This window comes from Leopardus geoffroyi, chromosome C1 (genome assembly GCF_018350155.1).
Source record: "Leopardus geoffroyi isolate Oge1 chromosome C1, O.geoffroyi_Oge1_pat1.0, whole genome shotgun sequence".
NCBI lineage: Eukaryota > Metazoa > Chordata > Mammalia > Carnivora > Felidae > Leopardus > Leopardus geoffroyi.
In genome coordinates, this window is record NC_059328.1 from 133999453 (window position 1) to 134015646 (window position 16194).

Consider the following 16194-nt stretch of genomic DNA (forward strand, 5'->3'; position numbering starts at 1 on the left):
AAAACAATAAAATACTTAGGAATAAATTTAACTAAGGAGGTAAAAATCTCTACTCTAAAAACTAAAAGACATTGGTGAATAAAATCAAAGAAGATGCAAATAAATGTAAAGGTATCCAATGTTAATGAATTGGAAGGGCTAATTTATTAAAATGTCAGTAGTTAAAAAAGATTCAAGCAGTCTCTGTCAAAAGACTCTGATGACTTTTTGTACCAAGTTAAAAGAATAATAATAAAACTCCTAAAATTCATATGGAACCACAAAAGTCCCCAAGTAGTGAAGGAAATCCTGAGAAAAAAGAACAAAGCAGGAAGCAACACCCTTCCTGATTTCAAGGTATACTAGAAAACTATAGTCATCAAAATCGTATGTTACTGGCATAAAAATAGACAAATAGAACAATGGAACAAACCCAGAAATAAATCCATGCATATACAGTTAAGTAATATTGACAAGGGAACCAAAAATATTCAATAAAGAAAAGATAGTCTTCAATATATGGGGCTGAGACTATTGGATATTCACATGTAAAAGAATGAAACTGGACCTTCTATCTTACACCACTAAAAAAAAAAAAATAACTTAAAATAGAGTAAAGACTTAAATGTAAGATCTGAAACCATGAAACTCCTAGAAGTAAACATAGAAATAAAGCTCCTTGGCATTGGCATTGGTAATGATTTTTGGATATGACACCTAAAGCACAAGCCACAAAACCAGAAATCAACAAGTGGGACCATATCAAACTGAAAAGCTTCTGCACAGCAAAAGAAAGCATCAACAAAGTGAAAAAAATCCCTACAGAACAGGAAAAATATTTTCATGCCATATATCCAATAAGGGATTAATGTCCAAAAAATATAAAACACTTATGCTACTCAACAGAAATGAACAACATCCAATACAAAAATGGGCAAAGGACCTGAGACGTTTTTTCAAAGAAAATACATGAAAGGCCAACAGGTAAATCAAAAAAGGCTGAACATTAGTAGTCATTTGGGAAATGCAAATTAAAACCACAGGGAGATAATTACCTCACACTTGTTAGAATGGCCTTCATCATAAAGACAACAGAACAAGTGTTGGCATGAAAATGGAGAAAAAGGAACCCTTGTGCATTGTTGGTGGGACTGTAAATTGACAGAGCCACTATGGAAAACAGTATGGAAGATTCTCATATAATTAAAAACAAAACTACCATGCCATCCAGCAATTCTACTTCTGGAAATATATCCAAAGGAAATGAAAACAGTTGAAAAAATATATTCACTCCCGTATTTATAGCAGCATTGTTTAAAATAGTCAAGATAAGGAAACAGCTTAAATGTTTATCAATGGATAAATGGACAAAGATGTTATATGTAATAACTTACTTGTTTGTATATATAATTTATAATATAGAAATACAGAAATATAATATATATTGAAATATATAATATATTAGAATATATAGAAATAATATATATAATGGAATATTATTGAGCCATAAAAAAACAAGGAAATTCTACTATTTGCAATAAGATGGATGGACATGAAAGTCGTTATGCTAAGTGAAATAATTCAGAGAAAGACAAACACTACCTGATCTCACTTATAAATGAAATCTTAAACTCAGAAAAAGAGATAGACTTGTGGTTATGAGATGGACATTGGTGGGGGAGGGAATTGAAGGTAGATAGTATGAACTTTCAGTTATAAGATAAGTAAGTATAATAAAACCTTGGTTTGCAAGCATAATTCATTCCAGAAACATGCTTGTAATCCAAAGCACTCCTATATCAAAGTGAATTTCAATAATCACTGGCTTAGTTGTGATCATGTGACACGTGGCCTCACATACTACTTGTATTGCAAGACATTGCTCGTTTATCAAGTTAAAATTTATTACAAATGTTTTCTTGTCTAGGGGCACTTGGGTGGCTCAGTTAAGCATCTGACTTTGACTCAGGTTATGATCTCACAGTTTGTGAGTTCAAGTTATGCATCATGCTCCGTGCTAACAGCTCAGAGCCTGGAGCCTGCTTTGGATTCTGTTTTCCTCTCTCTCTGTCCTTCCCCTGCTTATGATCTGTCTCTCAAAATAATAAATATACATTAAAGAAGAAAAAAAAGAAAAAAATGTTTGTTCGTCTTGCAGAACACTCACAGAAAAGTTACTTGCAATCCAAGGTTTTACTGTATTGGGGTTATAACATAAGACATGATGAGTAGCTAACTCTGCTATATGATACATAAAAAGTTAAGAGAGTAAATCATGATTTAACATAACAAGGAGACATTTTTTTTCCTTTTTTCTTTCTTTCTTTTCTTTTTATTGTATCTGTAAGAAAAGGTGAATGTGAGCTGAACTTACTATGGTAATCATTTCTTATTATATGTAAATCTAATCATCATGCTGTACTCATTAAATTTATATAGTGATGTATCTCAATAATTTCTCAGTAAAATTGGAAAAAATTAAGAAATGTTCTATTGTTTCTGGGTAAAATGTGAATGGACTTCCCTGAGTCAGTCAATAATTCCTGTGTGTATTTGGACATTAGCTGATTTTCACCTATCTGGAATGTTGTCAAGGTATTTAGGCTTTATGCAGAGCGTTAGACTAGACAACTAAGGAATTCATCCTAATGTGTAAAGGAACAGAAAATCAGAGAGTCACAGTACATTACAGATTTAGGAAATATTTTCTCATTCGTATAGAATAAAAAGATTTAATTTTAAATTTGGAAAAAAAAGAAAATCACTATTCATTTGAAGGAAGATATATACTTGTTTGGATTAGGAATCTCAAAGTGTACAAAATGGTAAATTGAATGTATTTATAATTAAAATATTCTGGGTTGATGTTTGTGATTTGGGTAAAGTTGAGGTTTATCTTTGCTTGGAAAATTTGATAAAAGAGCTGTGTTAAAAATGTGATTTTTTTCTAACAGTCCTAAATCAGGAGGTAAAATCCATGTCTCCCCTTGAAACTGAATAGACCTTTGTGACAAATAGAACATGATGGAAAGTGATGCTTCATGACTTCCAAGGGTAGTTTAGAAAAGGCCATGCATGTTCTGCTGTCTCTTGGAACACTGGTCTGGAAGCATTAAGCCATCATGTACTAAATTCCAGCTACCCTGAGCTGCCATATGGAGACAGATACCATGTAGTGGGAAAGAGGGAGTTCAATACCAGGTGCTTGAGTAAAACATTCTTCTCTATGCCCCAGCCTGAACCAGTGTCTGCCGCTACCCCATGTGACGAGAAAGAACTGGCCTGAGTCCCATTCCCCAAATTTGTAAACAAATAAACGACTGCTATTGACTTAAGCCATTGTGCAGTGGCTTGGTACACAAAAATAAACAACCAGAACACACAGATATCTCACTATTATGTTGTCTTTATATAATGCTTACCCATTGACTTGCAAAGAGGAAAATTCAGTCATCAGTATTTTTGGTTTTCTTAGCTGTAAATATAATTTTCCATTAAGTTCCTAGAGAGAGTACATTTTTGATGTATGAATTTAAATAAATAAGCTTTGCCCTCAATTGTTAGCTTTTAATCAATGATATATTAATATGTATTAATTAATATTAATATGATATATTAATTCCAACCAATAAAACCCCAACTAATAAAAAGAAGATGTAGATAGATGATAGAGATAGAGATATTTGGACAGAGATAAAGATTGGATAGAGATTTTTGTCCAAATATTAATCAAATTCCTAGATTAAAGAAATGTTTCATTGTGTAGAACAATAGGGCAAAGCAAGATTTGTAGTGCTGACAAACATAAATGCCTTAGCTGTTAAGACCCTGGAAATGAATAATCATCTTAAGAAGGAATGAATGTCAAAAGAGTGAATAGGGAGCCAGTGCCCAAAACTGTGGGTGGAGATTTAATTAACAAGTCAGGTTAGCGAACAACCTCCTTCCCATTGAAGTTATTCAAACGACAGATCCTTTTCAATATGTCATTGGACTAACAAGAGTTTAAAGAATTAAATTATTAATATTTTCAAACATAACATTCATATATACATGAGTTCTATTAGTGTTTACTCATTTCATGCATAGTCTAATATACTATTTTAATCAGTATTATCTATTACCAATTAATTAAAATGTTGATAAAAATAAAAATTTTAATTTTGTAGCTTGAATGTTATAATAACATCGCTTATAATAAAAACATTAAAATATCCTGTGCAAAAGTAACAGTAAAAAATGTTTACTTCTAATGCATTATTTTATAGATTCTATCTTCAGATTAAGGTAGAAATGAGGTAAAATTCATATCCTTACTAATGTAACATTCAACATCTTCCAAATATATTTGAAACCAAGAAAAGTATGAATAATCCATATTCTTCACATGTATAGAAATAATTTTATATAATTTTAAAATAAATTAACTTTATAAAAATGAATAAAAGTAAGAAAATCTCAAATAACATGACTCCATTCCTTATGAACTTTAGTTTTCCTGTGCAAATCAATTTTAAGGTATATTCCTGTACATGCTTCTGTATTCCATTACATATTTTAGTATATGTAATGTAATTTTAATCCTGTTGTCTGTATTTTCCATAATTTTTTTCAAATGATTAAAGAGATTGGTTCTCATCAAGAGTGTCTCTGAATTCTCATTGTTGTTCTACTTTGGATAATAGCAAATTTAAATAAACATTAATTTAAAAAATAGTAAGAATTTCTAATTTGAAAAATAGACATTAATTTGTAAACCAAAATTTATCCTCAAGTAATTCTTTGGTGTTGTCCTAAATTCTTCCATTCCTTACAGGAATGAATGAAATCCGTTTTATTAGATAAAGAGGAGATTATTTACAACAGTAAAAATTACAAGGTGATAAATATGAATAATGTGAAAGTTTAAATACCACAACCAGTGTTAATTACCCATCCCCAAGTGATTATTAGAATTAAAAAAGGAAATAAAAACTGAAAGTTACATTATATGACATCCTGATAGTATAAATTGTACAGTACTACAGTATAAGAGTGCCTCCAAGTGGCATTTGTCAAAACTCCATATAAAAAATTTAAATACAAGAACCAAAAGTTAAGCTTTAATAACAGTAGACCATAAAGGATCACTTTTTTCTTTCTGCTTACTTAGGATCTACTCTTCATATTTACAATTCAGTTTTTAGGAAATTCCTAACTGTCTTTAAATATCCACACTTAAGTCCCATTAATCTTCAGAATTCTAGATTGTTTTCAGTATGTTATTTGTACTGTCTTGATATAGTGTTTAGTTAGCTGATAAGTAATTATTTCATTTCCATTAAATTTGTACAGTAGAATCTTTTGATTAATACATTGCCCCTATTTTCAGTGTTCCTAAAAATGTTGTCTATATTTCCTATATCTTGGATGATAAGAGGAACAAAGGACTTATTTCCTACCTATAGAATACTAGACTTGTTGGATCATCTAATTCTACCTCTACAATTTCACAATTAAATATAAGAGTTTAAGGAATTTATCCAAGATCAATGTGGTTGGTGACTTAACTAATATAATCTGTCTGACCAGACTTGTAATTCAGTACTCTTTCAAATACATTTGCTCTGACACCAAAAATAGAGCTCTTCCACATGCCCTAAACAAATACATGTTTATTTTTCATACATGGTTTTCTTAAAACTCAACCAAACTCTAGAACACCAAATGTAGAAGTTGCCTAAGGCAAAAAGTGCTCAGGAACTGACAAATATACCAATAGGTTCTAAATAGGCCTTAAAAAAATTAATGTGTAGTGTTTTGGAATTATTCTAGGTTTATGTCACAAAAATATTTAAATTACCAGAGTAGAAAGGAGTCTGGATAGTAATAAATAGGGCAGTTGAGCTTGTAACATAACTTAGAGACAGATCTGTTTGCTCTAAAAAGATAATCTTTGTAGTGAAAGTTATTTTCAAACTCATTTCATTTGTAAATGCTACTCTTTCCATTATTTTACCACTCTTCTCCTGATATTTCTTTTAAATTTCATGTTTTACTGTTTATTTCCCTTCTTCTGTTTCATATAAATGATTCCAGGAAGGCATTCTTCTCTCTTTTCCCAAAGGTGTCATTCCAATGCTATTCTTTCCTAATTCTTATTCCTTTTTCCCCTCTTAATTGCTTTTTATGGGTCTTTTTCTTTCTCTCCTGCCACTTCATCTACAACTTTCTTGGAACGAGTTAGCCAACATCGACAACAAGATTTAAAGTTCAGTCTCTGAGGGGCTATAATGTAGATACATCCAGAGTATTAAGTACAGAAAAATGCCTGTAGGTTTTCAAATAGATATGTGGATATCTGTATGTGTAATATAAACTATTAACTTTTAAACTTTTGAATGCCATGCTGTATTATCTATGGAACTATTTTGCGGTGAAATTAGAATAAAATGTTCTAATTTAATATTTCCTGTTATTTAATTCCAAAATACCTTTTAAAGATTGAGCTCACATTGTAGTTTCCATTAATTTCCTCATTTATCCCATTTAAAAAATTAAATGTGTTTTAACTATCTTGCCAAATTTCTACTTGTTTAAGGTTGTCTCAAACAATGACCATTTTTTAAGTCATGTTTCACTACCTGCCAATCTGAGCTCATCTCAGTATTTCATTAGTACACTATTTACTCTGACTCCCACATCACTAATGAGGTTTCAAATAAGACCAGACTGACATTCATCCCTATGGTACCCAGAAAACATGACATTGTTTACTGTCACTCTGATTCAAGCCCATTGTCCAGATTTTAAACATTACAACAATGCTCAATGCAAAGCCAACTTAAATGAGCTCTTCTGAATAAAATTTGTGACTGAAATTTAATGAGACACATCAAAACTTGGCTATAATTAATACAAACGATCTTGTACATGTCTGTAGTTGTTAATCCTGCTTATTTCTCCCATGATTAACTATTTATTTGTTTACTTTTCCCTTGGTGAGAGCTTCAGATATTTTCTTTGATATTTGCATTCATTTTGTTAGTGATGAAAGATACATGTCAACCTTCATAAATATTTCAATAACTTTTAGTTTGGTAAAGATTACTTAACTTTTCATATAACATGCCAAATAAACCCAGATGGTTATGCATATATCAGAACTAAATACATATAATTACACAATCCAACTTAATATTTTACCACATTTTTGATGACTTATTCTCAGAATCAGAACAAGGAATAAACTGAAAATGATAAACCACATATTTTCTGGGCTTTATGCTAATTAGATACAGCAATTTAATTCTTTAGAATTCAAAATTCTAAGGATAGAATCATTTTTAAAAGACAAAACAATCTATAGATTAAATCAAGTTATAAGATACTTGATTAAGCCTAATAATAATAATTTATTTATATTTATGGACTATTCACTTTTCAACCAGCTGTTAATATTTTATGCTCTGTGTAGGAAAAGATGAAAAATTACCTTTTTGTATATATCCTAAGTGAAAATGGTCAGGGAAAGTAATGTTGAAATAAGGATAATACTCAGTGATGAAAAAGCATGAAATCCTGCTATTTGCAACAACATGGAGAGAACTGATTGTAGGGTATTATGCTAAGTGAAATAAGTCAGTCAGAAAAAGATATATCATATGTTTTTACTCATATGTGGAATTTGAGAAGCTTAACAGAAGACCATTGGGGAAGAGAAGGAAAAATAAGTTACAAGCAGAGAGGGAGGCAAACCATAAGAGAAGAGACTCTTAAATACAGAGAACAAACTGAGGGTTGATGGGTGGGTGGGTGGGGGGATGGGAGGGATTGTAAAAATGGGTGATGGGTATTGAGGAGGGCACTTGTTGGGACAAACACTGGGTAGTGTATGTAAGTAATGAATCATGGGAATCTACTCCTAAAGCCAAGACTACACTGTATGTTAGCTAACTTAAAAATAAATTATTAAAAAAAGAAAGGTAATAATATGTTTTGAAAAATACAGTTGTTAGAAACTACTGAACAAATGCTATTTGATGATTGTTTCACAGATATCCTAAAATTTGTATGTAATTTTATCTCCCTAAATAAATTGAAGAATACTAAAAGGCAGAAATATATGCTATTGAAACAAATACACTTTTTCACTAAATAAATATTATTTGGTAAGTGACTGATATTAATTAGCTGCATTTCCTATAACAGTGTGGTCCTTGTGTTAATCTGCTTCATAATGACTATATTTGTCAATTATTGAATTAGAATCTCTGAGATGGGGCCAGTTATAAACTTCCCCGATGAGTTGTGAGTCAATAATGTTTGAGAATTATTGTCCTACAAGCAACATACATAATGAGTGAATGAATGAGTGAAAAATATTTAGGTGCTGTCTAAAAGCACATAGTGAATTGGGGCGCCTGGGTGGCTCAGTCGGTTGGGCGTCCGACTTCGGCTCAGGTCATGATCTTGCGGTCTGTGATTTCGAGCCCCTCATCGGGCTCTGTGCTGACAGCTCAGAGCCTGGAGCCTGTTTCAGATTCTGTGTCTCCCTCTCTGTCTGACCTTCCCCCATTCATGCTCTGTCTCTCTTTGTCTCAAAAATGAATAAACGTTAAAAAAATTTTTTTAAAGCACATAGTGAATAAACAGCAATGGTATTTCTATTGAGCTAAGACAGAATAACCTCATAGAATGTTTTTGAGTTATTATCAGCACTAATAAAATGTGATGATAGAGAATTATTCAATTTATCTGATTATACTGTCTATGTTGACTGAATATGATATATATTGTAGCTGTTTAAAGACATAATCAAAATGTCAGATTATAAATGATATATCTCAAAATAAAATGACAGTGAAAACTAAACAATGATCTAAAAGGTATTTATGTTCATTTCCAGAGATTTAAAGATATCTATATTGGTAAAATTAATGCCAACAGTTGACCTGAAAAATAAGTCAAAACATATTCATAAGATATTTCTGAATCCCTTGGCTAACTGTCTCTAGATTACAAAATTAATACTCCAAAATAGAAGTTATCTAATTTCTCCAATTGTCACAATATTATAAGTGAAAAGAATAAGTGCTGTAAGTTAAAAAAGAAAATACCATTAGTTCACACTTTATATTTGAGAGGATCTGTGGAGGCAACATGGGTTAGTGAAGAATGTGAGTTTGAAGAAAGACGTATTTATATTTAAATTCTCATTATAAACTTGTTATTGGGGTTACCTAAACCAAGTTATTTAAATTCATCTTCTCTAAAACAGAGTAATAAAACATACCAGTACCAAGCGTGGGGTTGGAGGGTTACTATCCTATAGGATGATTAAATGTAATCATACCACAATGTCTGAAACCTACTAGAAGCTTTGTGAATGTCTGTTATTATTTTAAAACTGTGTGACTTAAAGCAATCACAATGATACAAACCTAAAGATACTACAATTGAGATCCTGGTTCAGAGAACAACTGAGGCTCTTCTCTGTTGTAATTAAGCATACAACTCTTCTTCTGTGGGTAGGATTCAGTGAGTACACGGCTCCTTTATTTGCTTCAATAAAATTTGTACCTCATGATTTTGTTACAGCAGAAATGCTATCCTGAAGAAGAAGCAGAGATCTTCATACATTCTGTGACTTGTAGCTTCTGAAGTGACTACTCAAACAGAAGGAAAGTGGCTTTGGTTAGAGAGCAATGGGGGAAAAGGTCGCTTTTGCACTGATGAAGATAGCCTATCTAATATTTTAATTACTAGATGACGGAAAGTTGGCTGTTTGGCCAATAAGACATCGCTAAGAGGATAGATACTAAAACTTTGTTGTCCATCTTAAACATTATTGTTAACATGTAGGTTGAATCAAAATAACTGATATTATGAGGTTGTAAATTACTTCTGCTTTGGTGCCTCAACCATGGCCGATAGAGGTCAAATTAATGACATATTTTACATAAATTATCTCATTTCATCAATGTGCTAAATACCTCAATATACAATCACAAGGTGATAGGCATTTCAAATAATGAAAATACCAAAAACAACCTTAACCATATCTTCAAGGATTGTGTAATTTTATCCAAGGTTATATTAACAATATTAACAATATTAACAATACAATATCTTCAAGGATTGTATAATTTTATCCAAGGTTATAAAACAATTAGAAAATAATATAGAAAAAATATATGTGGAGAGAAATACTATAGGAATTCAAGGGCAAAGATTCAAGATTTGTAGGGTGTAACTTGGGAAAGTTTTATAAGGAGATGAGACTTTAAATACTTGTAAGTTTTTTTTGTTTTTTTTTTTTTTTTTATTTTTTTAAAATTTTTTTTTTCAACGTTTATTTATTTTGGGGACAGAGAGAGACGGAGCATGAACGGGGGAGGGGCAGAGAGAGAGGGAGACACAGAATCGGAAACAGGCTCCAGGCTCTGAGCCATCAGCCCAGAGCCCGACGCGGGGCTCGAACTCACGGACCGCGAGATCGTGACCTGGCTGAAGTCGGACGCTTAACCGACTGCGCCACCCAGGCGCCCCTGTAAGTTTTTTTTTGTGAAAGTGAGTGCCGTGTAAAAAAATTCTAAGTCTTAGTTTTATTTCCCAACTTTGAACTTATATTCACATTTATAAGGCTTTCACAAATGTACTTGGAGTACAGTTTGACTTTGAGGTTCTTAAGTATTACAAAGGTAAATTGTGAGTCAACAAATTTAATAGAGAAGAAATAATTATTCAAGGTCAGACCAAAAAAAGGAGAAAAGAGTAAGTCAACGAATTTAAGTGTAAGAGCATATGGCAGCATAATAGAAGTGAAATTTGTGATTCTAATGCACATCAAGTAATATTTAAGAACAAATTCCAATTACAGAAGAAATCAAATACTAAATATGTGAAGAAAGAAGAATGAATAAAATGTAAAAATGCATTTAAAATATTAATAAAAATATTTTAAAAAGCAAATCTATTTTTTAGACATAATTTTCATTACAAAGAGAAGAAATATGTAGTAAAAGAGTATCTCTGGCAATAAAATATGAAGGGAAGTCTTCACTGTTGTTAGTGAAATTATATAAAATATTCACAGATTGATTATCTAAAGAAGATAAATAAAGCTATTTGTTTCCACAGAAACTTTGATGACTTGATTGATTTTTATTCTATTTTAAAATAACAACCCTGTGTGTCTATGAAGAAAAGCCATTTATGCTTGTCAGAATACATTCATGATGAAATAATTCAGATGCAAAAAAAAAATGTTGGGGCACCTGGGTGACTCAGTTGATTAAGTGCCTGACTTGATTTCGGCTCAGGTCATGATTTCACAGTTTGTGGGTTCGAGCCTGTGTCTTGCTCTGCGCTGACAGCATACAGCCCGCTTGGGATCCTTTCTCTCTCTCCCTCTCTTTCTGCCCCTACCCTACTCGTGCACACACACACACACACACACACACACACACACACACACACTCTCTCTCTCTCTCTCTCAATCTCTCTCAAAATAAATAAATAAATAAATAAACATTAAAAAAACAACATGTTAACATCACTAAATTTGGCAGAATACTGTATATGTTCTACTGAGCCTTCACTTTGTTTTTAGTCTGTTATAAATTCACCTCTGTTCAGTTTAAAAAAAAGAAAGACAAATAACAATAATGGATTCTTCACTGGAAAATTTAATTCATGTTTAAAAAATCTTTAAAATTTAAGGTTAAAATTATTCTGATGAGAAGATATCAAGATAATAATATCAGAGAAGAAATCTGCTTAATATATATAACATAACCAATATTTATAGCACATAGAATAAAAAGTGAACAATGATGTTTAAAATTATCTGGTTTGGGGGCACCTGGGTGGCTCAGTTGGTTAAGCATCAGACCCTTGGTTTCAGCTCAGGTCATGATCCCAGAGTTCATGAGTTCAAGCCTTGCATCAGGCTCCGCAATGACAGTGCAGAGCCTGCTTGTGATTATCTCTCTCTCCCTCTCTCTCTGCCCCTTTTCCCACTCTCTCTCTCTCTATGTCTCTCAAAATAACCTTGAAAGAAAATAAAATTATCTGGTTTAATGAGGGAATTAAATAGAAAGATTTTAGCTTGTGTTTATTTAGTCAATAGGAATTTGTGTGTGTGTGTGTGTGTGTGTGTGTGTGTGTGTGTGTGTGTAGTAATAAATGTCATGTCTGTGTAATACAAGTTAAAAACTGCCTCAAAATTCTTGTTAAGAAAGATTTATAATCTTCCAGAGCAGATGTAACTTCAATAGGTTTCAGGATTTATGAAAACAGAGTTGTCACAGTTCAATTACCTACAGTCATTTCCAGGACTCAGAATCACAATAATATTTTAAGTTATTCTATAGTGTACAATACATACATGCATTTACATACATGCACTAGATATGACTTTAGCAGCAGGCGAGCTAATTGCCTACCTTCTATAAATTAGCAACTAGGAAATTATTTTCACTCCTCATGACATCTATTTCTGTACATTTTAATGAATCATTTCCCAGCTGATCTTATTCTACCTCTTTCTAAATCTATTATTTCCTAAATATAATAATATTATATTAAGATATATAAATAGTGTGAATATACATTTTAGTGTGAATTCAACAGAACAAACATTTATTGAAAACATAGCATTGCTTAGAATAGGTGGGATAATGTGGGAACTCGAAAGATTAACCAAGTAAGTTCTTTTCTTTCAAGCACATTAAAAGGGGATAGATACCGATACATATATACCACAAATTGTAATTTGTTGTTGACTATCAAAGTGATTTAATTTTGTATAATAAAGAAACAGCTGTGGAACCACAGAGGGAATTGTTTTGAATCCACTGGGTGGGGGGAAATGCTTCAATCATGGCATATGTAGCTTTTGAGAGGATTCTTAATGAATGTGTAGGATTTTAGTTGGTGACACAAAATTCAGTTGGAGAGATGAATAGGAGAGGAAGAATTTTAGAACATATTTTTTAAAGATGTGGAGACAGAATATAATTTATCTTTTGGGGTGGAATATAGTTTAGAACAAGAAGCTCTTCCACTGGCCATTGTGTATTGTTCTCCTGTTGGGATTACAGGACTGTTATTCACTCCTCACTTTGAAATACTGCTAACATCTCTACTGTGCCGCTTTCTAATTTGGTGAATCTTTCATATATTCGATTCTCATTCAGAAAACTGATTATCAAGTTGGGAAAATTCACTTACATTTCCTTTGATTGTAAGTAATTTTATTTTAGGTAAGGTTCAGAATTTTCTTTGATTAGATTTGACTAGAGAGAAAATTGCAAACCCGGTGTCAACTTCATTTTAGCTGGGCTTCACAATACAGTCGATTGTTCTTCCTTTCCAGTGTAGTCTTTTGTCTTTTAGCTAATAGCTTTCAGACTTACGTAGGCTATCTCAATTAAACACTGTATTTAGCCAGGAAAAGCTGATGAAACTCTTGCTCAAAAATTGGAGAGGCTTTACTTTCTAGAACTTAATATGTACCAAATCTCAAAATGGGTAACCGTGGAATTCTGATGAAATTGCCTAAAAAGCACAAAGTATTTGTGGGGCGTCTGGGTGGCTCAGTCAGTTGCATGCCCTACTCTTGATTTCAGTTCAAGTCATGATCTCACAATTCATGAGTTAGAGCCCCACATCTGGCTCCATGCTGACAGTGTGGAGCCTGCCAAGTGTCCATCAATAGATGAATGGACAGAAGGGTGCCTGGGTGGCTCAGTCAGTTAAGCATCTGACTTCAGCTTAGGTCATGATCTCGCGGTTCATGAGTTCGAGCCCCACGTCTGTGCTGACAGCTCAGAGCCTGGAACCAGCTTCCCATTCTCTGTCTCCCTCTCTCTCTCTGCCCCTCCCCTGCTCACTCTCTGTCTCTCTCTCTCTCTCTCTCTCTCTCTCTCTCTCAAAATAAACATTAAAAAAAATTAAAGAATGTGAGTCAAAAGGGTGATTAATCCATTTTCTGGAGAAAATATGATGAAAGAAAAGACCAGGAAGATAATTGCTTTGGTCACCTGCATATTACAAAGAATGTCATTTTTTTGTCTCCAATGTTTCACTTTTTTTTTATTGCTCAGCTATATTTCTTTAAAATTTTTCCTAATATAACTCATATGGTTCAAATAATCATTTTATTTTCCTTAATTTGTAGTTACTATTCCTTCCTACTATCACCAGGTGAGAACTGTCTATTCAACCCCAAACACTGGACTGGGCAAATTAAAATCTTTAGGCTTCAGTTTTCTCTGTGTAGACTCAAAAGTTCTCATGCTAGTTCAACAGTGAGTTAATGATACAATTAGGAGCAAACTCCAGATTTTAAACTCTCATTTCACTTTTCTCTTCACATTATCACAGTGTTTATTATTTATGGTATTAGAGTGTGATATGAAATCAAAAGACTTGGAACTAGAAGAGCTGGCTTCAAATTCTGGCCTGGGTAACTTTGGGAAATGTAATCTTTCTGAACCTCAGTTACCTCATCTATAAAATAAGAATAAGTATAATATCTTATTTCAGAGGGATGGTTTGAAGATGGTATGATAATATTTGGCTATCCATCAATTACTATATAACCCATAAAAGTTATAAATATAAGAGTTGTCATTAAGCAGTTACGATGCTTTATGTAAATAATCCATTGGGGATCACAAATTAATGTTTTTAATGCTATCCTAACATGGTTTTATTACTAATATCTCAAAACACACCTATCATTAATGAATTTCTAATCCAAATAAAATTTGTCTATAATTATTTTGTAAAGCATAACAGTGTGTATTCCATTCTAGCCATTATAACAACCTCTTTTATGTCAAATATTAATTTTTTGGAAAAGATTTAACTTACATTTTTAAAACATGTTATCACTCTTTTGTTTCTTTTTGGAAAAGTTCTGCTGGCACATTCATCTAAGGTAGTGCTCTTCCTAATGCTTTCCTGCTTCAACCGAAATACTTGTCTCAAAAACCCACAGGTCTAGAGTGACATTAACCATTTTTTTCTGAGGTTTTATAAATAAATATCACCTCTAAAATTTCTTCTCTAGAATTAGGCAACAATAGTAATGAGGATGGTTTGATACATAAAATTTAAAAATAATTTTTTAAAAAATAATATATTTTTTAATTTTTAAATAATTTTTTTAAATAATTATTTAAAAATAATCAGAAGATTTAAAGTTCCATTTCAAATACATGGTTTCAACAATTATATTGTATTTCTTGAACAGCAATTCAAGTCAACAATCAAATGACTGAATTTTGACATTTTTGAACTATCTCACCAGTATCATATATAGGACTAAGTTTTTACTTGGTAGGAGAAAAAAATCATAAGAGGATCCCAGGATCCTATGCTTGCAAGATTAAATAGTGAAGAGGCAAAGGGAGCTATATAGAGGACAGGTGAATCAGCACTCGCTTTCATTCCTGTTCATGGAAATACAATGGAGAAAAGGAAAATTTTACAAAAAAAGCTTTCACTCAAAGAAATACACAAGCTGAGATATTTCTAGCTGCAGTTTATTTCTAATGCAGTGAGTTGAAACGCAAGCTTCCTCAAATCCTTTCTGCCCCTCTCACCACTCAACCACTGACAACAATGAAATGTTTTAAAGTATTTTAACTCTTTGATTAAAAAGAATAATTTTAACAAAATCTGCTTACCTACAATCATAAAGGTAATATTTCCAAGAGACCATGGTTAAGGAAAAATTTTCAAGAGCTAATGGTGGATTTCTCTGAAATAATAAAAATAAAAATAAAAGAAGGAAATTTAATGATTACTGTATATCTGCCTTTTTCCCCCCACACAAACCTATGAAGTAGACATTATCAATAAAGAGTAAGTAATGAACTTGAAGCCTGATAGGCTATATAACTTGCCAGATATCACACAGCCAATAAGTGGAAGAACCTTGGATTCTCCAAAAGCAATGTGTTAAAGGTCAGGTCACATTTCTCTTTGTCTCCAGATATGTCATTACCTTTATGATGTCACAAAGTCTTTAATCCTTCTGGACTACAATTTATGCCTCCCTAAAATGAAGCTGTTTAAGTAGAATCTTTCATTCTGCTTTGTAACTCTGTGATATCACTAGTCCGGCTAGGGCATACCTTGACAGAATAATTGGCCAATACTACAGGGTCATGGCATCATCTCTGAAGCTTGCCATAAATGACCTGAATAAAGAAAACCCAA

The 16194-nt window shown here is 32.3% G+C and overlaps 1 long non-coding RNA gene across 3 annotated transcripts in view; it reads right to left on the minus strand.

Annotated features, from left to right (window-relative positions):
- LOC123598877 overlaps positions 1–15844 on the minus strand; it is a 61856-nt gene extending 46012 nt beyond the window's left edge. For 2 of the 3 annotated variants that reach the window (XR_006712837.1, XR_006712839.1), the window contains exon 1: positions 15660–15844. This is a non-coding gene — a long non-coding RNA (uncharacterized LOC123598877). Of the gene's footprint in view, positions 1–3401; positions 3455–15659 lie in introns of all 3 variants that reach the window. The other variant, XR_006712838.1, reaches the window with a different exon arrangement.
- Positions 15845–16194: the final 350 nt, after the last annotated feature.